At 39.3% G+C, this 27,332-nt stretch overlaps 42 non-coding genes across 42 annotated transcripts; all 42 read right to left on the bottom strand.

The window, feature by feature from the left end:
• Positions 1-327: 327 nt before the first annotated feature.
• On the bottom strand, positions 328-446 carry LOC124323042. Its single transcript, XR_006915290.1, has one exon. It is a non-coding gene; the product is annotated as a 5S ribosomal RNA (ribosomal RNA).
• Positions 447-649: 203 nt separating this feature from the next.
• LOC124322931 lies at positions 650-772 on the bottom strand. Its single transcript, XR_006915184.1, has one exon. It is a non-coding gene; the product is annotated as a U5 spliceosomal RNA (small nuclear RNA).
• A 574-nt stretch (positions 773-1,346) lies between these two features.
• LOC124322739 lies at positions 1,347-1,488 on the bottom strand. Its single transcript, XR_006915006.1, has one exon. It is a non-coding gene; the product is annotated as a U4 spliceosomal RNA (small nuclear RNA).
• Positions 1,489-1,892: 404 nt separating this feature from the next.
• Trnah-gug lies at positions 1,893-1,982 on the bottom strand. Its single transcript is given in 2 exon segments — positions 1,893-1,927; positions 1,946-1,982. It is a non-coding gene; the product is annotated as a tRNA-His (tRNA).
• Positions 1,983-2,174: 192 nt separating this feature from the next.
• Positions 2,175-2,338, bottom strand: LOC124322106. The gene has a single exon (XR_006914460.1). It is a non-coding gene; the product is annotated as a U1 spliceosomal RNA (small nuclear RNA).
• A 509-nt stretch (positions 2,339-2,847) lies between these two features.
• On the bottom strand, positions 2,848-3,038 carry LOC124322259. The gene has a single exon (XR_006914605.1). It is a non-coding gene; the product is annotated as a U2 spliceosomal RNA (small nuclear RNA).
• Positions 3,039-3,548: 510 nt separating this feature from the next.
• On the bottom strand, positions 3,549-3,770 carry LOC124322530. The gene has a single exon (XR_006914810.1). It is a non-coding gene; the product is annotated as a small nucleolar RNA U3 (small nucleolar RNA).
• A 754-nt stretch (positions 3,771-4,524) lies between these two features.
• On the bottom strand, positions 4,525-4,643 carry LOC124323041. The gene has a single exon (XR_006915289.1). It is a non-coding gene; the product is annotated as a 5S ribosomal RNA (ribosomal RNA).
• Positions 4,644-5,391: 748 nt separating this feature from the next.
• Positions 5,392-5,510, bottom strand: LOC124323040. Its single transcript, XR_006915288.1, has one exon. It is a non-coding gene; the product is annotated as a 5S ribosomal RNA (ribosomal RNA).
• Positions 5,511-5,713: 203 nt separating this feature from the next.
• LOC124322930 lies at positions 5,714-5,836 on the bottom strand. Its single transcript, XR_006915183.1, has one exon. It is a non-coding gene; the product is annotated as a U5 spliceosomal RNA (small nuclear RNA).
• A 573-nt stretch (positions 5,837-6,409) lies between these two features.
• On the bottom strand, positions 6,410-6,551 carry LOC124322738. Its single transcript, XR_006915005.1, has one exon. It is a non-coding gene; the product is annotated as a U4 spliceosomal RNA (small nuclear RNA).
• Positions 6,552-6,955: 404 nt separating this feature from the next.
• Positions 6,956-7,045, bottom strand: Trnah-gug. The gene is given in 2 exon segments: positions 6,956-6,990; positions 7,009-7,045. It is a non-coding gene; the product is annotated as a tRNA-His (tRNA).
• Positions 7,046-7,237: 192 nt separating this feature from the next.
• Positions 7,238-7,401, bottom strand: LOC124322105. Its single transcript, XR_006914459.1, has one exon. It is a non-coding gene; the product is annotated as a U1 spliceosomal RNA (small nuclear RNA).
• A 509-nt stretch (positions 7,402-7,910) lies between these two features.
• Positions 7,911-8,101, bottom strand: LOC124322258. Its single transcript, XR_006914604.1, has one exon. It is a non-coding gene; the product is annotated as a U2 spliceosomal RNA (small nuclear RNA).
• A 510-nt stretch (positions 8,102-8,611) lies between these two features.
• Positions 8,612-8,833, bottom strand: LOC124322529. Its single transcript, XR_006914809.1, has one exon. It is a non-coding gene; the product is annotated as a small nucleolar RNA U3 (small nucleolar RNA).
• Positions 8,834-9,587: 754 nt separating this feature from the next.
• On the bottom strand, positions 9,588-9,706 carry LOC124323038. The gene has a single exon (XR_006915286.1). It is a non-coding gene; the product is annotated as a 5S ribosomal RNA (ribosomal RNA).
• Positions 9,707-10,454: 748 nt separating this feature from the next.
• Positions 10,455-10,573, bottom strand: LOC124323037. Its single transcript, XR_006915285.1, has one exon. It is a non-coding gene; the product is annotated as a 5S ribosomal RNA (ribosomal RNA).
• A 203-nt stretch (positions 10,574-10,776) lies between these two features.
• Positions 10,777-10,899, bottom strand: LOC124322929. The gene has a single exon (XR_006915182.1). It is a non-coding gene; the product is annotated as a U5 spliceosomal RNA (small nuclear RNA).
• A 574-nt stretch (positions 10,900-11,473) lies between these two features.
• Positions 11,474-11,615, bottom strand: LOC124322737. The gene has a single exon (XR_006915004.1). It is a non-coding gene; the product is annotated as a U4 spliceosomal RNA (small nuclear RNA).
• A 404-nt stretch (positions 11,616-12,019) lies between these two features.
• Positions 12,020-12,109, bottom strand: Trnah-gug. Its single transcript is given in 2 exon segments — positions 12,020-12,054; positions 12,073-12,109. It is a non-coding gene; the product is annotated as a tRNA-His (tRNA).
• A 192-nt stretch (positions 12,110-12,301) lies between these two features.
• Positions 12,302-12,465, bottom strand: LOC124322104. The gene has a single exon (XR_006914458.1). It is a non-coding gene; the product is annotated as a U1 spliceosomal RNA (small nuclear RNA).
• A 509-nt stretch (positions 12,466-12,974) lies between these two features.
• LOC124322257 lies at positions 12,975-13,165 on the bottom strand. Its single transcript, XR_006914603.1, has one exon. It is a non-coding gene; the product is annotated as a U2 spliceosomal RNA (small nuclear RNA).
• Positions 13,166-13,675: 510 nt separating this feature from the next.
• On the bottom strand, positions 13,676-13,897 carry LOC124322528. Its single transcript, XR_006914808.1, has one exon. It is a non-coding gene; the product is annotated as a small nucleolar RNA U3 (small nucleolar RNA).
• A 754-nt stretch (positions 13,898-14,651) lies between these two features.
• On the bottom strand, positions 14,652-14,770 carry LOC124323036. Its single transcript, XR_006915284.1, has one exon. It is a non-coding gene; the product is annotated as a 5S ribosomal RNA (ribosomal RNA).
• A 748-nt stretch (positions 14,771-15,518) lies between these two features.
• Positions 15,519-15,637, bottom strand: LOC124323035. Its single transcript, XR_006915283.1, has one exon. It is a non-coding gene; the product is annotated as a 5S ribosomal RNA (ribosomal RNA).
• A 203-nt stretch (positions 15,638-15,840) lies between these two features.
• LOC124322928 lies at positions 15,841-15,963 on the bottom strand. Its single transcript, XR_006915181.1, has one exon. It is a non-coding gene; the product is annotated as a U5 spliceosomal RNA (small nuclear RNA).
• Positions 15,964-16,537: 574 nt separating this feature from the next.
• On the bottom strand, positions 16,538-16,679 carry LOC124322736. The gene has a single exon (XR_006915003.1). It is a non-coding gene; the product is annotated as a U4 spliceosomal RNA (small nuclear RNA).
• A 404-nt stretch (positions 16,680-17,083) lies between these two features.
• On the bottom strand, positions 17,084-17,173 carry Trnah-gug. Its single transcript is given in 2 exon segments — positions 17,084-17,118; positions 17,137-17,173. It is a non-coding gene; the product is annotated as a tRNA-His (tRNA).
• A 192-nt stretch (positions 17,174-17,365) lies between these two features.
• LOC124322103 lies at positions 17,366-17,529 on the bottom strand. Its single transcript, XR_006914457.1, has one exon. It is a non-coding gene; the product is annotated as a U1 spliceosomal RNA (small nuclear RNA).
• A 509-nt stretch (positions 17,530-18,038) lies between these two features.
• LOC124322256 lies at positions 18,039-18,229 on the bottom strand. Its single transcript, XR_006914602.1, has one exon. It is a non-coding gene; the product is annotated as a U2 spliceosomal RNA (small nuclear RNA).
• Positions 18,230-18,739: 510 nt separating this feature from the next.
• LOC124322527 lies at positions 18,740-18,961 on the bottom strand. Its single transcript, XR_006914807.1, has one exon. It is a non-coding gene; the product is annotated as a small nucleolar RNA U3 (small nucleolar RNA).
• A 754-nt stretch (positions 18,962-19,715) lies between these two features.
• On the bottom strand, positions 19,716-19,834 carry LOC124323034. Its single transcript, XR_006915282.1, has one exon. It is a non-coding gene; the product is annotated as a 5S ribosomal RNA (ribosomal RNA).
• Positions 19,835-20,582: 748 nt separating this feature from the next.
• LOC124323032 lies at positions 20,583-20,701 on the bottom strand. The gene has a single exon (XR_006915280.1). It is a non-coding gene; the product is annotated as a 5S ribosomal RNA (ribosomal RNA).
• A 203-nt stretch (positions 20,702-20,904) lies between these two features.
• LOC124322927 lies at positions 20,905-21,027 on the bottom strand. Its single transcript, XR_006915180.1, has one exon. It is a non-coding gene; the product is annotated as a U5 spliceosomal RNA (small nuclear RNA).
• A 574-nt stretch (positions 21,028-21,601) lies between these two features.
• Positions 21,602-21,743, bottom strand: LOC124322735. The gene has a single exon (XR_006915002.1). It is a non-coding gene; the product is annotated as a U4 spliceosomal RNA (small nuclear RNA).
• A 404-nt stretch (positions 21,744-22,147) lies between these two features.
• Trnah-gug lies at positions 22,148-22,237 on the bottom strand. The gene is given in 2 exon segments: positions 22,148-22,182; positions 22,201-22,237. It is a non-coding gene; the product is annotated as a tRNA-His (tRNA).
• Positions 22,238-22,429: 192 nt separating this feature from the next.
• Positions 22,430-22,593, bottom strand: LOC124322102. The gene has a single exon (XR_006914456.1). It is a non-coding gene; the product is annotated as a U1 spliceosomal RNA (small nuclear RNA).
• A 509-nt stretch (positions 22,594-23,102) lies between these two features.
• On the bottom strand, positions 23,103-23,293 carry LOC124322285. Its single transcript, XR_006914628.1, has one exon. It is a non-coding gene; the product is annotated as a U2 spliceosomal RNA (small nuclear RNA).
• A 510-nt stretch (positions 23,294-23,803) lies between these two features.
• On the bottom strand, positions 23,804-24,025 carry LOC124322526. The gene has a single exon (XR_006914806.1). It is a non-coding gene; the product is annotated as a small nucleolar RNA U3 (small nucleolar RNA).
• A 754-nt stretch (positions 24,026-24,779) lies between these two features.
• LOC124323094 lies at positions 24,780-24,898 on the bottom strand. The gene has a single exon (XR_006915339.1). It is a non-coding gene; the product is annotated as a 5S ribosomal RNA (ribosomal RNA).
• Positions 24,899-25,970: 1,072 nt separating this feature from the next.
• On the bottom strand, positions 25,971-26,192 carry LOC124322525. The gene has a single exon (XR_006914805.1). It is a non-coding gene; the product is annotated as a small nucleolar RNA U3 (small nucleolar RNA).
• Positions 26,193-26,945: 753 nt separating this feature from the next.
• On the bottom strand, positions 26,946-27,064 carry LOC124323031. Its single transcript, XR_006915279.1, has one exon. It is a non-coding gene; the product is annotated as a 5S ribosomal RNA (ribosomal RNA).
• Between the last annotated feature and the right edge of the window lie 268 nt (positions 27,065-27,332).

Raw genomic sequence — 27,332 nt, 5'->3', positions numbered from 1 at the left:
GATAGAGCTGCCCGAAGAAACCACCAACGTACAAGCCTCTCGGCTGTGCCGTGCGCTTCGCGCACGGCGTTTCAAATATCTTTCAGCAACAAAGAGGTTGGAGGACGTCTAGTAGCCTCTCGGCTGTGCCGTGCGCTTCGCGCACGGCGTTTCAAATATCTTTCAGCAACAAAGAGGTTGGAGGACGTCTAGTAGGCAATATCCAGTAAAAAATACGTTCCTTCCATTTTCAACTAATGCCAAAATAATACATTGTAGTCCATGTAGTATCACCCATCTTGGGAAGCACTTCAATTCAATTGGATTCACAAAAATAAAATAATTCCATGCCAACAGCATCCCGTATTCCCAAGCGGTCACCCATCCAAGTACTAACGGGACCCGACATAGCTTAACTTCCGGGAGCTGACGAGACCGGGTGAGTTCTATGTGGTATGGCCGTTGACATTAAACTAGACGCAATTACCCGACCATATTCGCCTCTAATCTATTACTTGTGCTTGAGATTTATCTTTTTGAAATACACACTAATCTTACCAAAACCACCGAAAAACTATCAGTTTGTCATTTTACAAATGTTGTCAGTATGTAGTAGTAGAATATCTTTGTTTCCGCATACAGACGTTTTTAATTTTTCATTTATTCAAAGTGCCCAATCAGAAGACCGGGCGTTAAAAAAATAAGTCATATAGACTCATCAATGCTCCTAACCACGGAAATCTTTAGTAAAAGGCGAAAGATTTATCCGGGTATTGATTAGAAACCAGAGTAAATAACAGTGGTATGCCTTGTATTTATATTCATTTCAAAATTTTGAAGTGCGCTTGTAAGGTTTTTTTTCGAAACATGCGTTTACATATCAAAATCCTTGTGCAATTCTTTATCAATGGGTACAGTTATTTTAAAGTAAATATCATGTATAAAGCTCGTTAACATGTTTTTGAACGAAACAGTTGTGCGCAGTGTTATTTTTGAAAAAAATGAACGATCTTTATGGTACAAGCCCAACACGTAGGTGGTGGGATCAGATGTTTACCCCGACATTCACCCTACAGCGGTTAACAATTTATTGAACTTCCCCTTTAAACATGGTGGAATCTTTTCACCTTGTCATTTGGAATCACCTTTTCAAATATTTTCCCCGTGTTCACAATGTTCCAACTGACTGATATTAATGGCCTTCAGCGAACGAATTAATCAGCCTTGTCTGACGTGCAATACCAACTAAATGGAAACAAAAATCACTTATACGATTTCACTTTCACCGTTTAATGTTATAAACACACTATGCAACACTCCAATTTTTCTAACTGACTGTAATTTTTTTTTTCTTGTACGCTGAAATGCTCCTGATGGAGCTATCAAAAATTGCCGACGACAAAGATTATTTCACTTCATCGTGGCGGGGTATTGGTTAAAGTTTTCAACTAGCAATAATCACACCTCGGGAGACCCTCATTGGTTATGATATTGCCACTGCGCAAAGCTAAATTATAATCAGAAAAGCAAGTCTACTTAAGCATTTGCTGAATTCGTTCTGCTTGGACGTGTTGGACCAACAATTTCGTTCAGAAATATTCATTTAGATTACCCTAGGCAAATTTTAATTTCCATCTCCCATTGGACTAATACCAACAGGGGACAGTTCATTACATACATGAAATAATTTTTGTCTTAATATCGGGTCAAATACTTGAAATTCTGTAAATGTGTATTTTTCTTCCATACATTTCAACAACTTCCTGCACACACAAAAAAAGGGAGGGGGAATTTCAGGTTTTCATTCCAAATTGTTTTTCACATTATGAACTATTGAAGTGAGCGAGCATTACTTTCCAACCAAACAAAATTTATAGTTAATCTGCGTGTTGACGTGAAAAATCAGTTTTCAGTGCCGTGACCAGGATTCGAACCTGGGTTACTACGGATTCATATCTAGTAGGTACCACAACGTAGGGTCCTAACCACTAGACGATCACGGCCAATCCATTGGCCATGATGATTTATATTAAAGTAGCTAAACATGAATTTCATTACTTTGTTGTTTCTTCCCAGAAAGAAAATCTGATGCTTCGCGTATTCCCAAGCGGTCAACCCTACCGTTTACTAACGGGACCAGATTTAGTTCAACTTCCGGCAGATGACAAGAATTTTTCTTACATTTATAGTGTGTTCAGGGAACGGCGCGAACGCAGTCCCCCACTACCAAAAATTGTACTCCCGAGTTAATCACATTTGGATTAATCGCAAGGGTCAGCCCATCCTTAGTGCAATGGAAAGGCCTCGCCCTGGAGGAACCACCTTGGTGATCATGGTTGCCTCTGAGCCAGGTAAGTATGATTGTGGATGCTTTTTCACTTTGTTTAATACTTTGTATACAGCAGAACAATATTGACAAAGAGTGTTCAAGTATTTGACTGACGTTTAGAGAATACCACCCACTTTCTTTCATCGACTTGAATTACGAACTCGAGCAAAATATAGTAAATAAAGCTCAGTATTTATTTCATGGTCTTGATCTTTGCAAATACTTTTCAAGAAACAAATTGCTTGTTTTTTTTCATTTGGTCGTCCAATTGGCAAATAAGAAAATAAGAAAATCGACTTTTCATATGAAAATACACGCATCTTCATATTTTAAAAAAAAACATCACATCGAAAGATGAACAGTACTAATTAGTTAACACAATCAAGTACGTATTTTTTTATGCTTTTCTTGATATTACGAAAAAAATACAATTAGAAAAAATTACAAACATGTCTACATGACAGTTTTGCAATTATACATGGTCTTTTATTATACGGTGCTAAGACAATTTCTGTTTTATTCAATATGTTCTCCCTCATAGAGGGTGAGCCGATCCCGGAGGTACTGCAATACCGGGTCAACCCGTGGCGGGAGCAGTGCAAGCACTGTATTCCCACCGTATGCCAAAAATCAGTTTAATATTCTGGGGTCCATTTGAACCCGTATCAGATATTAAGCTGATAAGAACAGATACTACACTTTGATCTTAGCCAAAAGGCCGAGAAGCGATAATGTTACAAGGATTACTGCCCAAAATAACCACTGAGGTTCAACACATTTCCGGTGGTGTACGAAGAATACTCATATCACTCAAAACATTCAAGAAATGCTATAAAATATTGAGTTGTTCATTTTTCCAGACGCGACCACTTGATGCTTATAAAGTTCATTTTCATTTGTTTTATTATGCTCATACTGTATTAAGGGAGATACAATTTACGCTGAAGGCGTTGCAAATTTTACTCTCGTTATCACACTAGGTCCTTTTTTTTCAGAATATGGCTTTGCCACGCCACCTGACGACAAAAGCTCTGAACGATAATTAATCATGATTAAATAACAATAACTAAAAGAATGCAATACGATCATAAAGTCATGACACATCCTCAAATTGACCAACCTCACTTTCACAATTTATTTTGCCATACAAGCAGATGATTTAAGGACACGAATACCTGGAATTATTATTAAGATTTATCTCTTTAGATTTTCAAGAATTTAAATTTGTTTTATCATCTCAACCACTCTGAACACGCTAGTTTCCTTCCGCTATTTCACATGGATTTAACGGAAACGGTCCTCAATGACTGTGTTTGATGCTGTCGAGACAGCTACACTCACAGCCTGTTTCACGCTCAGAAACCAGCGTCTTAACTCGTCATCGTGGGTTGAAAGGAGACAAGTTTCTGGTGGGAAACAAGTCAAGATATACTACAGAAATGATCCTGTGAAGTATGATCTTAAATGCAATGTTATTTTGCAGAACTCTAAATAAGGTTTGTACGATCAATGAGCTTTGGCGTAAATTACAGTGCATAGATCGATATTTCGGAATATTAAATTGAGATTTGCAATACTTGACGCACACAGTACATACATTGTCAGGTCTTGCATTTTGTTCATTTATTGAAACACCGAGAAGCTCTTTAATAGTTATAGAACAAGTGACGAGACCAATTTTGGACACAATAAAGAATCCGCGTGCTCATCAAATCAATTTATTACAGTAATGTATTATCGATTGAGAGCCCATTTATCAGCTGGGTGTTTGGCGTGCACCTATAATCCTGCTTCGGGGAGGCTTGGTAGAGTGGATGGCTTGAGTTTAGGAGCCCTGTTTCGTGATACCGCATGTTGATCAGGTGCCCGCACTAAGCTTGACATCAGCATGGATCTGCTAGAGGAATCTAGTAGGTGCAGGTTAGCTAAGGAGGAGCGTAGTGGGTCAGGAGGGAAACCTAGCAGCCAAAAGTTCCCGTGTTCGGCAGTAGTGGGATCGTGCCAGTGAGTGGGCGTCATGCAACAGCCTCAACAAAATAGCCAAACCTCTATCTTTTTTTTTGTCGTTAAAACTACCGAGATCAAACAAACATGCGTTCTACAATATATGGTATCATTAATCAAAGTCCCAGCAATACCCTTTTCAACTAATAACTAAAGAATACATTATATTCCATGTCTCATCTAACTTGGGGAGCAAAAATAAAATTACACCATGCCAACAGCATCCCGTATTCCCAAGCGGTCACCCATCCAAGTACTAACGGGACCCGACATAGCTTAACTTCCGGGAGCTGACGAGACCGGGTGAGTTCTATGTGGTATGGCCGTTGACATAAATTCAGTCGCCATTACCCGACCATATTCGCCTCTAAATCTAGTTCTAATGCTTGCTTACTTTCTGTTCGAAATACACACCAACCTTAGCCAAACAAACGAGGACATATAAGTACATTTGTCAATGGACAACCGAATATAAAATTTGATAATATTTCCAAACGCCACTATTTTTGGCTAACTGTCATTTTTAATTTTCTCGTTCCGGGGATGTCCGATCAATGAGCCAACAATCCAAGTGTCATAAGGCTAACGATTGCTTCCCTTACTTAGCTTGCGTTGCATAAGGATCTCAGAGTCAGAGAGATTAGATAGAGCTGCCCGAAGAAACCACCAACGTACAAGCCTCTCGGCTGTGCCGTGCGCTTCGCGCTTTACTTAGCTTGCGTTGCATAAGGATCTCAGAGCCAGAGAGATTAGATAGAGCTGCCCGAAGAAACCACCAACGTACAAGCCTCTCGGCTGTGCCGTGCGCTTCGCGCACGGCGTTTCAAATATCTTTCAGCAACAAAGAGGTTGGAGGACGTCTAGTAGCCTCTCGGCTGTGCCGTGCGCTTCGCGCACGGCGTTTCAAATATCTTTCAGCAACAAAGAGGTTGGAGGACGTCTAGTAGGCAATATCCAGTAAAAAATACGTTCCTTCCATTTTCAACTAATGCCAAAATAATACATTGTAGTCCATGTAGTATCACCCATCTTGGGAAGCACTTCAATTCAATTGGATTCACAAAAATAAAATAATTCCATGCCAACAGCATCCCGTATTCCCAAGCGGTCACCCATCCAAGTACTAACGGGACCCGACATAGCTTAACTTCCGGGAGCTGACGAGACCGGGTGAGTTCTATGTGGTATGGCCGTTGACATTAAACTAGACGCAATTACCCGACCATATTCGCCTCTAATCTATTACTTGTGCTTGAGATTTATCTTTTTGAAATACACACTAATCTTACCAAAACCACCGAAAAACTATCAGTTTGTCATTTTACAAATGTTGTCAGTATGTAGTAGTAGAATATCTTTGTTTCCGCATACAGACGTTTTTAATTTTTCATTTATTCAAAGTGCCCAATCAGAAGACCGGGCGTTAAAAAAATAAGTCATATAGACTCATCAATGCTCCTAACCACGGAAATCTTTAGTAAAAGGCGAAAGATTTATCCGGGTATTGATTAGAAACCAGAGTAAATAACAGTGGTATGCCTTGTATTTATATTCATTTCAAAATTTTGAAGTGCGCTTGTAAGGTTTTTTTTCGAAACATGCGTTTACATATCAAAATCCTTGTGCAATTCTTTATCAATGGGTACAGTTATTTTAAAGTAAATATCATGTATAAAGCTCGTTAACATGTTTTTGAACGAAACAGTTGTGCGCAGTGTTATTTTTGAAAAAAATGAACGATCTTTATGGTACAAGCCCAACACGTAGGTGGTGGGATCAGATGTTTACCCCGACATTCACCCTACAGCGGTTAACAATTTATTGAACTTCCCCTTTAAACATGGTGGAATCTTTTCACCTTGTCATTTGGAATCACCTTTTCAAATATTTTCCCCGTGTTCACAATGTTCCAACTGACTGATATTAATGGCCTTCAGCGAACGAATTAATCAGCCTTGTCTGACGTGCAATACCAACTAAATGGAAACAAAAATCACTTATACGATTTCACTTTCACCGTTTAATGTTATAAACACACTATGCAACACTCCAATTTTTCTAACTGACTGTAATTTTTTTTTCTTGTACGCTGAAATGCTCCTGATGGAGCTATCAAAAATTGCCGACGACAAAGATTATTTCACTTCATCGTGGCGGGGTATTGGTTAAAGTTTTCAACTAGCAATAATCACACCTCGGGAGACCCTCATTGGTTATGATATTGCCACTGCGCAAAGCTAAATTATAATCAGAAAAGCAAGTCTACTTAAGCATTTGCTGAATTCGTTCTGCTTGGACGTGTTGGACCAACAATTTCGTTCAGAAATATTCATTTAGATTACCCTAGGCAAATTTTAATTTCCATCTCCCATTGGACTAATACCAACAGGGGACAGTTCATTACATACATGAAATAATTTTTGTCTTAATATCGGGTCAAATACTTGAAATTCTGTAAATGTGTATTTTTCTTCCATACATTTCAACAACTTCCTGCACACACAAAAAAAGGGAGGGGGAATTTCAGGTTTTCATTCCAAATTGTTTTTCACATTATGAACTATTGAAGTGAGCGAGCATTACTTTCCAACCAAACAAAATTTATAGTTAATCTGCGTGTTGACGTGAAAAATCAGTTTTCAGTGCCGTGACCAGGATTCGAACCTGGGTTACTACGGATTCATATCTAGTAGGTACCACAACGTAGGGTCCTAACCACTAGACGATCACGGCCAATCCATTGGCCATGATGATTTATATTAAAGTAGCTAAACATGAATTTCATTACTTTGTTGTTTCTTCCCAGAAAGAAAATCTGATGCTTCGCGTATTCCCAAGCGGTCAACCCTACCGTTTACTAACGGGACCAGATTTAGTTCAACTTCCGGCAGATGACAAGAATTTTTCTTACATTTATAGTGTGTTCAGGGAACGGCGCGAACGCAGTCCCCCACTACCAAAAATTGTACTCCCGAGTTAATCACATTTGGATTAATCGCAAGGGTCAGCCCATCCTTAGTGCAATGGAAAGGCCTCGCCCTGGAGGAACCACCTTGGTGATCATGGTTGCCTCTGAGCCAGGTAAGTATGATTGTGGATGCTTTTTCACTTTGTTTAATACTTTGTATACAGCAGAACAATATTGACAAAGAGTGTTCAAGTATTTGACTGACGTTTAGAGAATACCACCCACTTTCTTTCATCGACTTGAATTACGAACTCGAGCAAAATATAGTAAATAAAGCTCAGTATTTATTTCATGGTCTTGATCTTTGCAAATACTTTTCAAGAAACAAATTGCTTGTTTTTTTTCATTTGGTCGTCCAATTGGCAAATAAGAAAATAAGAAAATCGACTTTTCATATGAAAATACACGCATCTTCATATTTTAAAAAAAAACATCACATCGAAAGATGAACAGTACTAATTAGTTAACACAATCAAGTACGTATTTTTTTATGCTTTTCTTGATATTACGAAAAAAATACAATTAGAAAAAATTACAAACATGTCTACATGACAGTTTTGCAATTATACATGGTCTTTTATTATACGGTGCTAAGACAATTTCTGTTTTATTCAATATGTTCTCCCTCATAGAGGGTGAGCCGATCCCGGAGGTACTGCAATACCGGGTCAACCCGTGGCGGGAGCAGTGCAAGCACTGTATTCCCACCGTATGCCAAAAATCAGTTTAATATTCTGGGGTCCATTTGAACCCGTATCAGATATTAAGCTGATAAGAACAGATACTACACTTTGATCTTAGCCAAAAGGCCGAGAAGCGATAATGTTACAAGGATTACTGCCCAAAATAACCACTGAGGTTCAACACATTTCCGGTGGTGTACGAAGAATACTCATATCACTCAAAACATTCAAGAAATGCTATAAAATATTGAGTTGTTCATTTTTCCAGACGCGACCACTTGATGCTTATAAAGTTCATTTTCATTTGTTTTATTATGCTCATACTGTATTAAGGGAGATACAATTTACGCTGAAGGCGTTGCAAATTTTACTCTCGTTATCACACTAGGTCCTTTTTTTTCAGAATATGGCTTTGCCACGCCACCTGACGACAAAAGCTCTGAACGATAATTAATCATGATTAAATAACAATAACTAAAAGAATGCAATACGATCATAAAGTCATGACACATCCTCAAATTGACCAACCTCACTTTCACAATTTATTTTGCCATACAAGCAGATGATTTAAGGACACGAATACCTGGAATTATTATTAAGATTTATCTCTTTAGATTTTCAAGAATTTAAATTTGTTTTATCATCTCAACCACTCTGAACACGCTAGTTTCCTTCCGCTATTTCACATGGATTTAACGGAAACGGTCCTCAATGACTGTGTTTGATGCTGTCGAGACAGCTACACTCACAGCCTGTTTCACGCTCAGAAACCAGCGTCTTAACTCGTCATCGTGGGTTGAAAGGAGACAAGTTTCTGGTGGGAAACAAGTCAAGATATACTACAGAAATGATCCTGTGAAGTATGATCTTAAATGCAATGTTATTTTGCAGAACTCTAAATAAGGTTTGTACGATCAATGAGCTTTGGCGTAAATTACAGTGCATAGATCGATATTTCGGAATATTAAATTGAGATTTGCAATACTTGACGCACACAGTACATACATTGTCAGGTCTTGCATTTTGTTCATTTATTGAAACACCGAGAAGCTCTTTAATAGTTATAGAACAAGTGACGAGACCAATTTTGGACACAATAAAGAATCCGCGTGCTCATCAAATCAATTTATTACAGTAATGTATTATCGATTGAGAGCCCATTTATCAGCTGGGTGTTTGGCGTGCACCTATAATCCTGCTTCGGGGAGGCTTGGTAGAGTGGATGGCTTGAGTTTAGGAGCCCTGTTTCGTGATACCGCATGTTGATCAGGTGCCCGCACTAAGCTTGACATCAGCATGGATCTGCTAGAGGAATCTAGTAGGTGCAGGTTAGCTAAGGAGGAGCGTAGTGGGTCAGGAGGGAAACCTAGCAGCCAAAAGTTCCCGTGTTCGGCAGTAGTGGGATCGTGCCAGTGAGTGGGCGTCATGCAACAGCCTCAACAAAATAGCCAAACCTCTATCTTTTTTTTTGTCGTTAAAACTACCGAGATCAAACAAACATGCGTTCTACAATATATGGTATCATTAATCAAAGTCCCAGCAATACCCTTTTCAACTAATACCTAAAAAATACATTATATTCCATGTCTCATCTAACTTGGGGAGCAAAAATAAAATTACACCATGCCAACAGCATCCCGTATTCCCAAGCGGTCACCCATCCAAGTACTAACGGGACCCGACATAGCTTAACTTCCGGGAGCTGACGAGACCGGGTGAGTTCTATGTGGTATGGCCGTTGACATCAATTCAGTCGCCATTACCCGACCATATTCGCCTCTAAATCTAGTTCTAATGCTTGCTTACTTTCTGTTCGAAATACACACCAACCTTAGCCAAACAAACGAGGACATATAAGTACATTTGTCAATGGACAACCGAATATAAAATTTGATAATATTTCCAAACGCCACTATTTTTGGCTAACTGTCATTTTTAATTTTCTCGTTCCGGGGATGTCCGATCAATGAGCCAACAATCCAAGTGTCATAAGGCTAACGATTGCTTCCCTTACTTAGCTTGCGTTGCATAAGGATCTCAGAGTCAGAGAGATTAGATAGAGCTGCCCGAAGAAACCACCAACGTACAAGCCTCTCGGCTGTGCCGTGCGCTTCGCGCTTTACTTAGCTTGCGTTGCATAAGGATCTCAGAGCCAGAGAGATTAGATAGAGCTGCCCGAAGAAACCACCAACGTACAAGCCTCTCGGCTGTGCCGTGCGCTTCGCGCACGGCGTTTCAAATATCTTTCAGCAACAAAGAGGTTGGAGGACGTCTAGTAGCCTCTCGGCTGTGCCGTGCGCTTCGCGCACGGCGTTTCAAATATCTTTCAGCAACAAAGAGGTTGGAGGACGTCTAGTAGGCAATATCCAGTAAAAAATACGTTCCTTCCATTTTCAACTAATGCCAAAATAATACATTGTAGTCCATGTAGTATCACCCATCTTGGGAAGCACTTCAATTCAATTGGATTCACAAAAATAAAATAATTCCATGCCAACAGCATCCCGTATTCCCAAGCGGTCACCCATCCAAGTACTAACGGGACCCGACATAGCTTAACTTCCGGGAGCTGACGAGACCGGGTGAGTTCTATGTGGTATGGCCGTTGACATTAAACTAGACGCAATTACCCGACCATATTCGCCTCTAATCTATTACTTGTGCTTGAGATTTATCTTTTTGAAATACACACTAATCTTACCAAAACCACCGAAAAACTATCAGTTTGTCATTTTACAAATGTTGTCAGTATGTAGTAGTAGAATATCTTTGTTTCCGCATACAGACGTTTTTAATTTTTCATTTATTCAAAGTGCCCAATCAGAAGACCGGGCGTTAAAAAAATAAGTCATATAGACTCATCAATGCTCCTAACCACGGAAATCTTTAGTAAAAGGCGAAAGATTTATCCGGGTATTGATTAGAAACCAGAGTAAATAACAGTGGTATGCCTTGTATTTATATTCATTTCAAAATTTTGAAGTGCGCTTGTAAGGTTTTTTTTCGAAACATGCGTTTACATATCAAAATCCTTGTGCAATTCTTTATCAATGGGTACAGTTATTTTAAAGTAAATATCATGTATAAAGCTCGTTAACATGTTTTTGAACGAAACAGTTGTGCGCAGTGTTATTTTTGAAAAAAATGAACGATCTTTATGGTACAAGCCCAACACGTAGGTGGTGGGATCAGATGTTTACCCCGACATTCACCCTACAGCGGTTAACAATTTATTGAACTTCCCCTTTAAACATGGTGGAATCTTTTCACCTTGTCATTTGGAATCACCTTTTCAAATATTTTCCCCGTGTTCACAATGTTCCAACTGACTGATATTAATGGCCTTCAGCGAACGAATTAATCAGCCTTGTCTGACGTGCAATACCAACTAAATGGAAACAAAAATCACTTATACGATTTCACTTTCACCGTTTAATGTTATAAACACACTATGCAACACTCCAATTTTTCTAACTGACTGTAATTTTTTTTTTCTTGTACGCTGAAATGCTCCTGATGGAGCTATCAAAAATTGCCGACGACAAAGATTATTTCACTTCATCGTGGCGGGGTATTGGTTAAAGTTTTCAACTAGCAATAATCACACCTCGGGAGACCCTCATTGGTTATGATATTGCCACTGCGCAAAGCTAAATTATAATCAGAAAAGCAAGTCTACTTAAGCATTTGCTGAATTCGTTCTGCTTGGACGTGTTGGACCAACAATTTCGTTCAGAAATATTCATTTAGATTACCCTAGGCAAATTTTAATTTCCATCTCCCATTGGACTAATACCAACAGGGGACAGTTCATTACATACATGAAATAATTTTTGTCTTAATATCGGGTCAAATACTTGAAATTCTGTAAATGTGTATTTTTCTTCCATACATTTCAACAACTTCCTGCACACACAAAAAAAGGGAGGGGGAATTTCAGGTTTTCATTCCAAATTGTTTTTCACATTATGAACTATTGAAGTGAGCGAGCATTACTTTCCAACCAAACAAAATTTATAGTTAATCTGCGTGTTGACGTGAAAAATCAGTTTTCAGTGCCGTGACCAGGATTCGAACCTGGGTTACTACGGATTCATATCTAGTAGGTACCACAACGTAGGGTCCTAACCACTAGACGATCACGGCCAATCCATTGGCCATGATGATTTATATTAAAGTAGCTAAACATGAATTTCATTACTTTGTTGTTTCTTCCCAGAAAGAAAATCTGATGCTTCGCGTATTCCCAAGCGGTCAACCCTACCGTTTACTAACGGGACCAGATTTAGTTCAACTTCCGGCAGATGACAAGAATTTTTCTTACATTTATAGTGTGTTCAGGGAACGGCGCGAACGCAGTCCCCCACTACCAAAAATTGTACTCCCGAGTTAATCACATTTGGATTAATCGCAAGGGTCAGCCCATCCTTAGTGCAATGGAAAGGCCTCGCCCTGGAGGAACCACCTTGGTGATCATGGTTGCCTCTGAGCCAGGTAAGTATGATTGTGGATGCTTTTTCACTTTGTTTAATACTTTGTATACAGCAGAACAATATTGACAAAGAGTGTTCAAGTATTTGACTGACGTTTAGAGAATACCACCCACTTTCTTTCATCGACTTGAATTACGAACTCGAGCAAAATATAGTAAATAAAGCTCAGTATTTATTTCATGGTCTTGATCTTTGCAAATACTTTTCAAGAAACAAATTGCTTGTTTTTTTTCATTTGGTCGTCCAATTGGCAAATAAGAAAATAAGAAAATCGACTTTTCATATGAAAATACACGCATCTTCATATTTTAAAAAAAAACATCACATCGAAAGATGAACAGTACTAATTAGTTAACACAATCAAGTACGTATTTTTTTATGCTTTTCTTGATATTACGAAAAAAATACAATTAGAAAAAATTACAAACATGTCTACATGACAGTTTTGCAATTATACATGGTCTTTTATTATACGGTGCTAAGACAATTTCTGTTTTATTCAATATGTTCTCCCTCATAGAGGGTGAGCCGATCCCGGAGGTACTGCAATACCGGGTCAACCCGTGGCGGGAGCAGTGCAAGCACTGTATTCCCACCGTATGCCAAAAATCAGTTTAATATTCTGGGGTCCATTTGAACCCGTATCAGATATTAAGCTGATAAGAACAGATACTACACTTTGATCTTAGCCAAAAGGCCGAGAAGCGATAATGTTACAAGGATTACTGCCCAAAATAACCACTGAGGTTCAACACATTTCCGGTGGTGTACGAAGAATACTCATATCACTCAAAACATTCAAGAAATGCTATAAAATATTGAGTTGTTCATTTTTCCAGACGCGACCACTTGATGCTTATAAAGTTCATTTTCATTTGTTTTATTATGCTCATACTGTATTAAGGGAGATACAATTTACGCTGAAGGCGTTGCAAATTTTACTCTCGTTATCACACTAGGTCCTTTTTTTTCAGAATATGGCTTTGCCACGCCACCTGACGACAAAAGCTCTGAACGATAATTAATCATGATTAAATAACAATAACTAAAAGAATGCAATACGATCATAAAGTCATGACACATCCTCAAATTGACCAACCTCACTTTCACAATTTATTTTGCCATACAAGCAGATGATTTAAGGACACGAATACCTGGAATTATTATTAAGATTTATCTCTTTAGATTTTCAAGAATTTAAATTTGTTTTATCATCTCAACCACTCTGAACACGCTAGTTTCCTTCCGCTATTTCACATGGATTTAACGGAAACGGTCCTCAATGACTGTGTTTGATGCTGTCGAGACAGCTACACTCACAGCCTGTTTCACGCTCAGAAACCAGCGTCTTAACTCGTCATCGTGGGTTGAAAGGAGACAAGTTTCTGGTGGGAAACAAGTCAAGATATACTACAGAAATGATCCTGTGAAGTATGATCTTAAATGCAATGTTATTTTGCAGAACTCTAAATAAGGTTTGTACGATCAATGAGCTTTGGCGTAAATTACAGTGCATAGATCGATATTTCGGAATATTAAATTGAGATTTGCAATACTTGACGCACACAGTACATACATTGTCAGGTCTTGCATTTTGTTCATTTATTGAAACACCGAGAAGCTCTTTAATAGTTATAGAACAAGTGACGAGACCAATTTTGGACACAATAAAGAATCCGCGTGCTCATCAAATCAATTTATTACAGTAATGTATTATCGATTGAGAGCCCATTTATCAGCTGGGTGTTTGGCGTGCACCTATAATCCTGCTTCGGGGAGGCTTGGTAGAGTGGATGGCTTGAGTTTAGGAGCCCTGTTTCGTGATACCGCATGTTGATCAGGTGCCCGCACTAAGCTTGACATCAGCATGGATCTGCTAGAGGAATCTAGTAGGTGCAGGTTAGCTAAGGAGGAGCGTAGTGGGTCAGGAGGGAAACCTAGCAGCCAAAAGTTCCCGTGTTCGGCAGTAGTGGGATCGTGCCAGTGAGTGGGCGTCATGCAACAGCCTCAACAAAATAGCCAAACCTCTATCTTTTTTTTTGTCGTTAAAACTACCGAGATCAAACAAACATGCGTTCTACAATATATGGTATCATTAATCAAAGTCCCAGCAATACCCTTTTCAACTAATACCTAAAGAATACATTATATTCCATGTCTCATCTAACTTGGGGAGCAAAAATAAAATTACACCATGCCAACAGCATCCCGTATTCCCAAGCGGTCACCCATCCAAGTACTAACGGGACCCGACATAGCTTAACTTCCGGGAGCTGACGAGACCGGGTGAGTTCTATGTGGTATGGCCGTTGACATAAATTCAGTCGCCATTACCCGACCATATTCGCCTCTAAATCTAGTTCTAATGCTTGCTTACTTTCTGTTCGAAATACACACCAACCTTAGCCAAACAAACGAGGACATATAAGTACATTTGTCAATGGACAACCGAATATAAAATTTGATAATATTTCCAAACGCCACTATTTTTGGCTAACTGTCATTTTTAATTTTCTCGTTCCGGGGATGTCCGATCAATGAGCCAACAATCCAAGTGTCATAAGGCTAACGATTGCTTCCCTTACTTAGCTTGCGTTGCATAAGGATCTCAGAGTCAGAGAGATTAGATAGAGCTGCCCGAAGAAACCACCAACGTACAAGCCTCTCGGCTGTGCCGTGCGCTTCGCGCTTTACTTAGCTTGCGTTGCATAAGGATCTCAGAGCCAGAGAGATTAGATAGAGCTGCCCGAAGAAACCACCAACGTACAAGCCTCTCGGCTGTGCCGTGCGCTTCGCGCACGGCGTTTCAAATATCTTTCAGCAACAAAGAGGTTGGAGGACGTCTAGTAGCCTCTCGGCTGTGCCGTGCGCTTCGCGCACGGCGTTTCAAATATCTTTCAGCAACAAAGAGGTTGGAGGACGTCTAGTAGGCAATATCCAGTAAAAAATACGTTCCTTCCATTTTCAACTAATGCCAAAATAATACATTGTAGTCCATGTAGTATCACCCATCTTGGGAAGCACTTCAATTCAATTGGATTCACAAAAATAAAATAATTCCATGCCAACAGCATCCCGTATTCCCAAGCGGTCACCCATCCAAGTACTAACGGGACCCGACATAGCTTAACTTCCGGGAGCTGACGAGACCGGGTGAGTTCTATGTGGTATGGCCGTTGACATTAAACTAGACGCAATTACCCGACCATATTCGCCTCTAATCTATTACTTGTGCTTGAGATTTATCTTTTTGAAATACACACTAATCTTACCAAAACCACCGAAAAACTATCAGTTTGTCATTTTACAAATGTTGTCAGTATGTAGTAGTAGAATATCTTTGTTTCCGCATACAGACGTTTTTAATTTTTCATTTATTCAAAGTGCCCAATCAGAAGACCGGGCGTTAAAAAAATAAGTCATATAGACTCATCAATGCTCCTAACCACGGAAATCTTTAGTAAAAGGCGAAAGATTTATCCGGGTATTGATTAGAAACCAGAGTAAATAACAGTGGTATGCCTTGTATTTATATTCATTTCAAAATTTTGAAGTGCGCTTGTAAGGTTTTTTTTCGAAACATGCGTTTACATATCAAAATCCTTGTGCAATTCTTTATCAATGGGTACAGTTATTTTAAAGTAAATATCATGTATAAAGCTCGTTAACATGTTTTTGAACGAAACAGTTGTGCGCAGTGTTATTTTTGAAAAAAATGAACGATCTTTATGGTACAAGCCCAACACGTAGGTGGTGGGATCAGATGTTTACCCCGACATTCACCCTACAGCGGTTAACAATTTATTGAACTTCCCCTTTAAACATGGTGGAATCTTTTCACCTTGTCATTTGGAATCACCTTTTCAAATATTTTCCCCGTGTTCACAATGTTCCAACTGACTGATATTAATGGCCTTCAGCGAACGAATTAATCAGCCTTGTCTGACGTGCAATACCAACTAAATGGAAACAAAAATCACTTATACGATTTCACTTTCACCGTTTAATGTTATAAACACACTATGCAACACTCCAATTTTTCTAACTGACTGTAATTTTTTTTTTCTTGTACGCTGAAATGCTCCTGATGGAGCTATCAAAAATTGCCGACGACAAAGATTATTTCACTTCATCGTGGCGGGGTATTGGTTAAAGTTTTCAACTAGCAATAATCACACCTCGGGAGACCCTCATTGGTTATGATATTGCCACTGCGCAAAGCTAAATTATAATCAGAAAAGCAAGTCTACTTAAGCATTTGCTGAATTCGTTCTGCTTGGACGTGTTGGACCAACAATTTCGTTCAGAAATATTCATTTAGATTACCCTAGGCAAATTTTAATTTCCATCTCCCATTGGACTAATACCAACAGGGGACAGTTCATTACATACATGAAATAATTTTTGTCTTAATATCGGGTCAAATACTTGAAATTCTGTAAATGTGTATTTTTCTTCCATACATTTCAACAACTTCCTGCACACACAAAAAAAGGGAGGGGGAATTTCAGGTTTTCATTCCAAATTGTTTTTCACATTATGAACTATTGAAGTGAGCGAGCATTACTTTCCAACCAAACAAAATTTATAGTTAATCTGCGTGTTGACGTGAAAAATCAGTTTTCAGTGCCGTGACCAGGATTCGAACCTGGGTTACTACGGATTCATATCTAGTAGGTACCACAACGTAGGGTCCTAACCACTAGACGATCACGGCCAATCCATTGGCCATGATGATTTATATTAAAGTAGCTAAACATGAATTTCATTACTTTGTTGTTTCTTCCCAGAAAGAAAATCTGATGCTTCGCGTATTCCCAAGCGGTCAACCCTACCGTTTACTAACGGGACCAGATTTAGTTCAACTTCCGGCAGATGACAAGAATTTTTCTTACATTTATAGTGTGTTCAGGGAACGGCGCGAACGCAGTCCCCCACTACCAAAAATTGTACTCCCGAGTTAATCACATTTGGATTAATCGCAAGGGTCAGCCCATCCTTAGTGCAATGGAAAGGCCTCGCCCTGGAGGAACCACCTTGGTGATCATGGTTGCCTCTGAGCCAGGTAAGTATGATTGTGGATGCTTTTTCACTTTGTTTAATACTTTGTATACAGCAGAACAATATTGACAAAGAGTGTTCAAGTATTTGACTGACGTTTAGAGAATACCACCCACTTTCTTTCATCGACTTGAATTACGAACTCGAGCAAAATATAGTAAATAAAGCTCAGTATTTATTTCATGGTCTTGATCTTTGCAAATACTTTTCAAGAAACAAATTGCTTGTTTTTTTTCATTTGGTCGTCCAATTGGCAAATAAGAAAATAAGAAAATCGACTTTTCATATGAAAATACACGCATCTTCATATTTTAAAAAAAAACATCACATCGAAAGATGAACAGTACTAATTAGTTAACACAATCAAGTACGTATTTTTTTATGCTTTTCTTGATATTACGAAAAAAATACAATTAGAAAAAATTACAAACATGTCTACATGACAGTTTTGCAATTATACATGGTCTTTTATTATACGGTGCTAAGACAATTTCTGTTTTATTCAATATGTTCTCCCTCATAGAGGGTGAGCCGATCCCGGAGGTACTGCAATACCGGGTCAACCCGTGGCGGGAGCAGTGCAAGCACTGTATTCCCACCGTATGCCAAAAATCAGTTTAATATTCTGGGGTCCATTTGAACCCGTATCAGATATTAAGCTGATAAGAACAGATACTACACTTTGATCTTAGCCAAAAGGCCGAGAAGCGATAATGTTACAAGGATTACTGCCCAAAATAACCACTGAGGTTCAACACATTTCCGGTGGTGTACGAAGAATACTCATATCACTCAAAACATTCAAGAAATGCTATAAAATATTGAGTTGTTCATTTTTCCAGACGCGACCACTTGATGCTTATAAAGTTCATTTTCATTTGTTTTATTATGCTCATACTGTATTAAGGGAGATACAATTTACGCTGAAGGCGTTGCAAATTTTACTCTCGTTATCACACTAGGTCCTTTTTTTTCAGAATATGGCTTTGCCACGCCACCTGACGACAAAAGCTCTGAACGATAATTAATCATGATTAAATAACAATAACTAAAAGAATGCAATACGATCATAAAGTCATGACACATCCTCAAATTGACCAACCTCACTTTCACAATTTATTTTGCCATACAAGCAGATGATTTAAGGACACGAATACCTGGAATTATTATTAAGATTTATCTCTTTAGATTTTCAAGAATTTAAATTTGTTTTATCATCTCAACCACTCTGAACACGCTAGTTTCCTTCCGCTATTTCACATGGATTTAACGGAAACGGTCCTCAATGACTGTGTTTGATGCTGTCGAGACAGCTACACTCACAGCCTGTTTCACGCTCAGAAACCAGCGTCTTAACTCGTCATCGTGGGTTGAAAGGAGACAAGTTTCTGGTGGGAAACAAGTCAAGATATACTACAGAAATGATCCTGTGAAGTATGATCTTAAATGCAATGTTATTTTGCAGAACTCTAAATAAGGTTTGTACGATCAATGAGCTTTGGCGTAAATTACAGTGCATAGATCGATATTTCGGAATATTAAATTGAGATTTGCAATACTTGACGCACACAGTACATACATTGTCAGGTCTTGCATTTTGTTCATTTATTGAAACACCGAGAAGCTCTTTAATAGTTATAGAACAAGTGACGAGACCAATTTTGGACACAATAAAGAATCCGCGTGCTCATCAAATCAATTTATTACAGTAATGTATTATCGATTGAGAGCCCATTTATCAGCTGGGTGTTTGGCGTGCACCTATAATCCTGCTTCGGGGAGGCTTGGTAGAGTGGATGGCTTGAGTTTAGGAGCCCTGTTTCGTGATACCGCATGTTGATCAGGTGCCCGCACTAAGCTTGACATCAGCATGGATCTGCTAGAGGAATCTAGTAGGTGCAGGTTAGCTAAGGAGGAGCGTAGTGGGTCAGGAGGGAAACCTAGCAGCCAAAAGTTCCCGTGTTCGGCAGTAGTGGGATCGTGCCAGTGAGTGGGCGTCATGCAACAGCCTCAACAAAATAGCCAAACCTCTATCTTTTTTTTTGTCGTTAAAACTACCGAGATCAAACAAACATGCGTTCTACAATAAATGGTATCATTAATCAAAGTCCCAGCAATACCCTTTTCAACTAATACCTAAAGAATACATTATATTCCATGTCTCATCTAACTTGGGGAGCAAAAATAAAATTACACCATGCCAACAGCATCCCGTATTCCCAAGCGGTCACCCATCCAAGTACTAACGGGACCCGACATAGCTTAACTTCCGGGAGCTGACGAGACCGGGTGAGTTCTATGTGGTATGGCCGTTGACATCAATTCAGTCGCCATTACCCGACCATATTCGCCTCTAAATCTAGTTCTAATGCTTGCTTACTTTCTGTTCGAAATACACACCAACCTTAGCCAAACAAACGAGGACATATAAGTACATTTGTCAATGGACAACCGAATATAAAATTTGATAATATTTCCAAACGCCACTATTTTTGGCTAACTGTCATTTTTAATTTTCTCGTTCCGGGGATGTCCGATCAATGAGCCAACAATCCAAGTGTCATAAGGCTAACGATTGCTTCCCTTACTTAGCTTGCGTTGCATAAGGATCTCAGAGTCAGAGAGATTAGATAGAGCTGCCCGAAGAAACCACCAACGTACAAGCCTCTCGGCTGTGCCGTGCGCTTCGCGCTTTACTTAGCTTGCGTTGCATAAGGATCTCAGAGCCAGAGAGATTAGATAGAGCTGCCCGAAGAAACCACCAACGTACAAGCCTCTCGGCTGTGCCGTGCGCTTCGCGCACGGCGTTTCAAATATCTTTCAGCAACAAAGAGGTTGGAGGACGTCTAGTAGCCTCTCGGCTGTGCCGTGCGCTTCGCGCACGGCGTTTCAAATATCTTTCAGCAACAAAGAGGTTGGAGGACGTCTAGTAGGCAATATCCAGTAAAAAATACGTTCCTTCCATTTTCAACTAATGCCAAAATAATACATTGTAGTCCATGTAGTATCACCCATCTTGGGAAGCACTTCAATTCAATTGGATTCACAAAAATAAAATAATTCCATGCCAACAGCATCCCGTATTCCCAAGCGGTCACCCATCCAAGTACTAACGGGACCCGACATAGCTTAACTTCCGGGAGCTGACGAGACCGGGTGAGTTCTATGTGGTATGGCCGTTGACATTAAACTAGACGCAATTACCCGACCATATTCGCCTCTAATCTATTACTTGTGCTTGAGATTTATCTTTTTGAAATACACACTAATCTTACCAAAACCACCGAAAAACTATCAGTTTGTCATTTTACAAATGTTGTCAGTATGTAGTAGTAGAATATCTTTGTTTCCGCATACAGACGTTTTTAATTTTTCATTTATTCAAAGTGCCCAATCAGAAGACCGGGCGTTAAAAAAATAAGTCATATAGACTCATCAATGCTCCTAACCACGGAAATCTTTAGTAAAAGGCGAAAGATTTATCCGGGTATTGATTAGAAACCAGAGTAAATAACAGTGGTATGCCTTGTATTTATATTCATTTCAAAATTTTGAAGTGCGCTTGTAAGGTTTTTTTTCGAAACATGCGTTTACATATCAAAATCCTTGTGCAATTCTTTATCAATGGGTACAGTTATTTTAAAGTAAATATCATGTATAAAGCTCGTTAACATGTTTTTGAACGAAACAGTTGTGCGCAGTGTTATTTTTGAAAAAAATGAACGATCTTTATGGTACAAGCCCAACACGTAGGTGGTGGGATCAGATGTTTACCCCGACATTCACCCTACAGCGGTTAACAATTTATTGAACTTCCCCTTTAAACATGGTGGAATCTTTTCACCTTGTCATTTGGAATCACCTTTTCAAATATTTTCCCCGTGTTCACAATGTTCCAACTGACTGATATTAATGGCCTTCAGCGAACGAATTAATCAGCCTTGTCTGACGTGCAATACCAACTAAATGGAAACAAAAATCACTTATACGATTTCACTTTCACCGTTTAATGTTATAAACACACTATGCAACACTCCAATTTTTCTAACTGACTGTAATTTTTTTTTTCTTGTACGCTGAAATGCTCCTGATGGAGCTATCAAAAATTGCCGACGACAAAGATTATTTCACTTCATCGTGGCGGGGTATTGGTTAAAGTTTTCAACTAGCAATAATCACACCTCGGGAGACCCTCATTGGTTATGATATTGCCACTGCGCAAAGCTAAATTATAATCAGAAAAGCAAGTCTACTTAAGCATTTGCTGAATTCGTTCTGCTTGGACGTGTTGGACCAACAATTTCGTTCAGAAATATTCATTTAGATTACCCTAGGCAAATTTTAATTTCCATCTCCCATTGGACTAATACCAACAGGGGACAGTTCATTACATACATGAAATAATTTTTGTCTTAATATCGGGTCAAATACTTGAAATTCTGTAAATGTGTATTTTTCTTCCATACATTTCAACAACTTCCTGCACACACAAAAAAAGGGAGGGGGAATTTCAGGTTTTCATTCCAAATTGTTTTTCACATTATGAACTATTGAAGTGAGCGAGCATTACTTTCCAACCAAACAAAATTTATAGTTAATCTGCGTGTTGACGTGAAAAATCAGTTTTCAGTGCCGTGACCAGGATTCGAACCTGGGTTACTACGGATTCATATCTAGTAGGTACCACAACGTAGGGTCCTAACCACTAGACGATCACGGCCAATCCATTGGCCATGATGATTTATATTAAAGTAGCTAAACATGAATTTCATTACTTTGTTGTTTCTTCCCAGAAAGAAAATCTGATGCTTCGCGTATTCCCAAGCGGTCAACCCTACCGTTTACTAACGGGACCAGATTTAGTTCAACTTCCGGCAGATGACAAGAATTTTTCTTACATTTATAGTGTGTTCAGGGAACGGCGCGAACGCAGTCCCCCACTACCAAAAATTGTACTCCCGAGTTAATCACATTTGGATTAATCGCAAGGGTCAGCCCATCCTTAGTGCAATGGAAAGGCCTCGCCCTGGAGGAACCACCTTGGTGATCATGGTTGCCTCTGAGCCAGGTAAGTATGATTGTGGATGCTTTTTCACTTTGTTTAATACTTTGTATACAGCAGAACAATATTGACAAAGAGTGTTCAAGTATTTGACTGACGTTTAGAGAATACCACCCACTTTCTTTCATCGACTTGAATTACGAACTCGAGCAAAATATAGTAAATAAAGCTCAGTATTTATTTCATGGTCTTGATCTTTGCAAATACTTTTCAAGAAACAAATTGCTTGTTTTTTTTCATTTGGTCGTCCAATTGGCAAATAAGAAAATAAGAAAATCGACTTTTCATATGAAAATACACGCATCTTCATATTTTAAAAAAAAACATCACATCGAAAGATGAACAGTACTAATTAGTTAACACAATCAAGTACGTATTTTTTTATGCTTTTCTTGATATTACGAAAAAAATACAATTAGAAAAAATTACAAACATGTCTACATGACAGTTTTGCAATTATACATGGTCTTTTATTATACGGTGCTAAGACAATTTCTGTTTTATTCAATATGTTCTCCCTCATAGAGGGTGAGCCGATCCCGGAGTTACTGCAATACCGGGTCAACCCGTGGCGGGAGCAGTGCAAGCACTGTATTCCCACCGTATGCCAAAAATCAGTTTAATATTCTGGGGTCCATTTGAACCCGTATCAGATATTAAGCTGATAAGAACAGATACTACACTTTGATCTTAGCCAAAAGGCCGAGAAGCGATAATGTTACAAGGATTACTGCCCAAAATAACCACTGAGGTTCAACACATTTCCGGTGGTGTACGAAGAATACTCATATCACTCAAAACATTCAAGAAATGCTATAAAATATTGAGTTGTTCATTTTTCCAGACGCGACCACTTGATGCTTATAAAGTTCATTTTCATTTGTTTTATTATGCTCATACTGTATTAAGGGAGATACAATTTACGCTGAAGGCGTTGCAAATTTTACTCTCGTTATCACACTAGGTCCTTTTTTTTCAGAATATGGCTTTGCCACGCCACCTGACGACAAAAGCTCTGAACGATAATTAATCATGATTAAATAACAATAACTAAAAGAATGCAATACGATCATAAAGTCATGACACATCCTCAAATTGACCAACCTCACTTTCACAATTTATTTTGCCATACAAGCAGATGATTTAAGGACACGAATACCTGGAATTATTATTAAGATTTATCTCTTTAGATTTTCAAGAATTTAAATTTGTTTTATCATCTCAACCACTCTGAACACGCTAGTTTCCTTCCGCTATTTCACATGGATTTAACGGAAACGGTCCTCAATGACTGTGTTTGATGCTGTCGAGACAGCTACACTCACAGCCTGTTTCACGCTCAGAAACCAGCGTCTTAACTCGTCATCGTGGGTTGAAAGGAGACAAGTTTCTGGTGGGAAACAAGTCAAGATATACTACAGAAATGATCCTGTGAAGTATGATCTTAAATGCAATGTTATTTTGCAGAACTCTAAATAAGGTTTGTACGATCAATGAGCTTTGGCGTAAATTACAGTGCATAGATCGATATTTCGGAATATTAAATTGAGATTTGCAATACTTGACGCACACAGTACATACATTGTCAGGTCTTGCATTTTGTTCATTTATTGAAACACCGAGAAGCTCTTTAATAGTTATAGAACAAGTGACGAGACCAATTTTGGACACAATAAAGAATCCGCGTGCTCATCAAATCAATTTATTACAGTAATGTATTATCGATTGAGAGCCCATTTATCAGCTGGGTGTTTGGCGTGCACCTATAATCCTGCTTCGGGGAGGCTTGGTAGAGTGGATGGCTTGAGTTTAGGAGCCCTGTTTCGTGATACCGCATGTTGATCAGGTGCCCGCACTAAGCTTGACATCAGCATGGATCTGCTAGAGGAATCTAGTAGGTGCAGGTTAGCTAAGGAGGAGCGTAGTGGGTCAGGAGGGAAACCTAGCAGCCAAAAGTTCCCGTGTTCGGCAGTAGTGGGATCGTGCCAGTGAGTGGGCGTCATGCAACAGCCTCAACAAAATAGCCAAACCTCTATCTTTTTTTTTGTCGTTAAAACTACCGAGATCAAACAAACATGCGTTCTACAATATATGGTATCATTAATCAAAGTCCCAGCAATACCCTTTTCAACTAATACCTAAAGAATACATTATATTCCATGTCTCATCTAACTTGGGGAGCAAAAATAAAATTACACCATGCCAACAGCATCCCGTATTCCCAAGCGGTCACCCATCCAAGTACTAACGGGACCCGACATAGCTTAACTTCCGGGAGCTGACGAGACCGGGTGAGTTCTATGTGGTGTGGCCGTTGACATCAATTCAGTCGCCATTACCCGACCATATTCGCCTCTAAATCTAGTTCTAATGCTTGCTTACTTTCTGTTCGAAATACACACCAACCTTAGCCAAACAAACGAGGACATATAAGTACATTTGTCAATGGACAACCGAATATAAAATTTGATAATATTTCCAAACGCCACTATTTTTGGCTAACTGTCATTTTTAATTTTCTCGTTCCGGGGATGTCCGATCAATGAGCCAACAATCCAAGTGTCATAAGGCTAACGATTGCTTCCCTTACTTAGCTTGCGTTGCATAAGGATCTCAGAGTCAGAGAGATTAGATAGAGCTGCCCGAAGAAACCACCAACGTACAAGCCTCTCGGCTGTGCCGTGCGCTTCGCGCTTTACTTAGCTTGCGTTGCATAAGGATCTCAGAGCCAGAGAGATTAGATAGAGCTGCCCGAAGAAACCACCAACGTACAAGCCTCTCGGCGTACAGCCGAGAGGCTACTAGACGTCCTCCAACCTCTTTGTTGCTGAAAGATATTTGAAACGCCGTGCGCGAAGCGCACGGCACAGCCGAGAGGCTTGTACGTTGGTGGTTTCTTCGGGCAGCTCTATCTAATCTCTCTGGCTCTGAGATCCTTATGCAACGCAAGCTAAGTAAAGCGCGAAGCGCACGGCACAGCCGAGAGGCTTGTACGTTGGTGGTTTCTTCGGGCAGCTCTATCTAATCTCTCTGACTCTGAGATCCTTATGCAACGCAAGCTAAGTAAGGGAAGCAATCGTTAGCCTTATGACACTTGGATTGTTGGCTCATTGATCGGACATCCCCGGAACGAGAAAATTAAAAATGACAGTTAGCCACAAAAGACAGTGACGACAAAAGCTCTGAACGATAATTAATCATGATTAAATAACAATAACTAAAAGAATGCAATACGATCATAAAGTCATGACACATCCTCAAATTGACCAACCTCACTTTCACAATTTATTTTGCCATACAAGCAGATGATTTAAGGACACGAATACCTGGAATTATTATTAAGATGTATCTCTTTAGATTTTCAAGAATTTAAATTTGTTTTATCATCTCAACCACTCTGAACACGCTAGTTTCCTTCCGCTATTTCACATGGATTTAACGGAAACGGTCCTCAATGACTGTGTTTGATGCTGTCGAGACAGCTACACTCACAGCCTGTTTCACGCTCAGAAACCAGCGTCTTAACTCGTCATCGTGGGTTGAAAGGAGACAAGTTTCTGGTGGGAAACAAGTCAAGATATACTACAGAAATGATCCTGTGAAGTATGATCTTAAATGCAATGTTATTTTGCAGAACTCTAAATAAGGTTTGTACGATCAATGAGCTTTGGCGTAAATTACAGTGCATAGATCGATATTTCGGAATATTAAATTGAGATTTGCAATACTTGACGCACACAGTACATACATTGTCAGGTCTTGCATTTTGTTCATTTATTGAAACACCGAGAAGCTCTTTAATAGTTATAGAACAAGTGACGAGACCAATTTTGGACACAATAAAGAATCCGCGTGCTCATCAAATCAATTTATTACAGTAATGTATTATCGATTGAGAGCCCATTTATCAGCTGGGTGTTTGGCGTGCACCTATAATCCTGCTTCGGGGAGGCTTGGTAGAGTGGATGGCTTGAGTTTAGGAGCCCTGTTTCGTGATACCGCATGTTGATCAGGTGCCCGCACTAAGCTTGACATCAGCATGGATCTGCTAGAGGAATCTAGTAGGTGCAGGTTAGCTAAGGAGGAGCGTAGTGGGTCAGGAGGGAAACCTAGCAGCCAAAAGTTCCCGTGTTCGGCAGTAGTGGGATCGTGCCAGTGAGTGGGCGTCATGCAACAGCCTCAACAAAATAGCCAAACCTCTATCTTTTTTTTGTCGTTAAAACTACCGAGATCAAACAAACATGCGTTCTACAATATATGGTATCATTAATCAAAGTCCCAGCAATACCCTTTTCAACTAATACCTAAAGAATACATTATATTCCATGTCTCATCTAACTTGGGGAGCAAAAATAAAATTACACCATGCCAACAGCATCCCGTATTCCCAAGCGGTCACCCATCCAAGTACTAACGGGACCCGACATAGCTTAACTTCCGGGAGCTGACGAGACCGGGTGAGTTCTATGTGGTATGGCCGTTGACATCAATTCAGTCGCCATTACCCGACCATATTCGCCTCTAAATCTAGTTCTAATGCTTGCTTACTTTCTGTTCGAAATACACACCAACCTTAGCCAAACAAACGAGGACATATAAGTACATTTGTCAATGGACAACCGAATATAAAATTTGATAATATTTCCAAACGCCACTATTTTTGGCTAACTGTCATTTTTAATTTTCTCGTTCCGGGGATGTCCGATCAATGAGCCAACAATCCAAGTGTCATAAGGCTAACGATTGCTTCCCT

The sequence above is a fragment of the Daphnia pulicaria genome, chromosome 1, assembly GCF_021234035.1.
Source record: "Daphnia pulicaria isolate SC F1-1A chromosome 1, SC_F0-13Bv2, whole genome shotgun sequence".
NCBI lineage: Eukaryota > Metazoa > Arthropoda > Branchiopoda > Diplostraca > Daphniidae > Daphnia > Daphnia pulicaria.
This window is presented reverse-complemented; position numbering and strand designations above follow the sequence as displayed.